General features: G+C 35.6%; 1 non-coding gene across 1 annotated transcript; it reads left to right on the top strand.

The window, feature by feature from the left end:
• Positions 1-720: 720 nt before the first annotated feature.
• Positions 721-828, top strand: LOC112787583 (small nucleolar RNA R71). Its single transcript, XR_003194989.1, has one exon. It is a non-coding gene; the product is annotated as a small nucleolar RNA R71 (small nucleolar RNA).
• Positions 829-1,938: the final 1,110 nt, after the last annotated feature.

Below are 1,938 nucleotides of genomic sequence, written 5' to 3' on the forward strand. Positions count from 1 at the left end.
CTCTTCTGTATTGCTTGGGAGAGTACTGGGAGGGATTTCAGTGATCCTTTTACTCAGCTGGCCCACTTGTGCTTTCAAATTCCTAATGGAAGACCTTGTTTCATTCATGAAACTCACAGTGGCCTTAGATAGATCAGAGACTAGATTTGCTAAATTAGAAGCATTTTGTTCAGAGTTCTCTGTCTGTTGCTGAGTGGATGATGGAAAAGGCTTGCTACTGCTAAACCTGTTTCTTCCACCATTATTAAAGCCTTGTTGAGGCTTTTGATGCTTCCATGAGAAATTTGGATGATTTCTCCATGATGAGTTATAGGTGTTTCCATAAGGTTCACCTAAGTAATTCACCTCTGCTATTGCAGGGTTCTCAGGATCATAAGCTTCTTCTTCATAAGAAGCCTCTTGAGTATTGTTGGATGCAGCTTGCATTCCATGCAGACTCTGAGAGATCATATTGACTTGCTGAGTCAATATTTTATTCTGAGCCAATATGGCATTTAGAGTATTAACTTCAAGAACTCCCTTCTTCATAGGCGTCCTATTATTCACAGGATTCCTTTCAGAAGTGTACATGAACTGGTTATTAGCAACCATGTCAATGAGTTCTTGAGCTTCTGCAGGCGTTTTCTTTAGGTGAATGGATCCACCTGCAGAAGTGTCCAGTGACATCTTTGATAGCTCAGATAAACCATTATAGAATATATCTAGGATGGTCCATTCTGAAAGCATGTCAGAAGGACAATTTTTGGTCAACTGTTTGTATCTTTCCCAAGCTTCATAGAGGGATTCACCTTCTTTTTGTCTGAAGGTTTGAACATCAGCTCTAAGCTTGCTCAGCTTTTGAGGAGGAAAGTACTTGGCTAAGAAAGCCATGACCAGCTTATCCCAAGAGTTCAGGCTATCTCTGGGTTGAGAGTCCATCCAGATTCTAGCTCTATCTCTTACAGCAAAAGGGAAAAGCATGAGCCTGTAGACTTCAGGATCTACTCCATTAGTCTTAACAGTATCACATATCTGCAAGAATTCAGTTAAGAACTGAAAAGGATCTTCAGATGGAAGTCCATGAAACTTGCAGTTCTGCTGCATCAGAGAAACTAATTGAGGTTTCAGCTCAAAGTTGTTTGCTCCAATGGCAGGAATGGAGATGCTTCTTCCATGTAAATTGGAATTAGGTGCAGTAAAGTCACCAAGCATCTTCCTTTCATTATTATTATTTTCGGCTGCCATCTCCTTTTCCTGTTCGAAAATTTCTCAAAGGTTATCTCTGGATTGTTGTATTTTAGCTTCTCTTAATTTTCTCTTCAGAGTCCTTTCAGGTTCTGGATCTGCTTCCACAAGAATGTTCTTATCCTTGCTCCTGCTCATATGACAAAGAAGAGGGCACAGAAAAATAATAATAATAATAGAGATCCTTTATACCACAGTATAGGGATCCCTGTGTGAGTAGAAGAAGATGGGGAGACAAAGAATGTAATATAATGGAAGAAACACAACTGTGAGGATGGCAGAGATGTGAGATGAGATATTAGGATATGAATGAATAAATAGAATAAGATGGGGGAGGGATAATTTTCGAAAATTATTTTGAAAAAGAGTTAGTGATTTTCGAAAATGGTTTTTTGAAAATTGTTAGTATTTTTTCGAAATTTTTTTTTTAAAATTAAAAATAAAAATAATTAGTTAATTAAAAAGAAATTTTTGAAAAAAAAAAGGAAGATATTTTTGAAAATTAGAGAGAGAGAGTTAGTTAGGTAGTTTTGAAAAAGTTAAGAAACAAACAAAAAGTTAGTTAGTTAGTTGAAACAAATTTTGAAAAGATAAGAAGTTAGGAAGTTAGAAAAGATATTTTGAAAAGATATTTTTGAAAAAGATAAGATAAGAAGATATTTTTGAAAAGATATGATTGAAATTAGTTTTGAAAAAGATTTGATTTTTAAAATC

The sequence above is a fragment of the Arachis hypogaea genome, chromosome 20, assembly GCF_003086295.3.
Source record: "Arachis hypogaea cultivar Tifrunner chromosome 20, arahy.Tifrunner.gnm2.J5K5, whole genome shotgun sequence".
Classification (NCBI taxonomy): domain Eukaryota; kingdom Viridiplantae; phylum Streptophyta; class Magnoliopsida; order Fabales; family Fabaceae; genus Arachis; species Arachis hypogaea.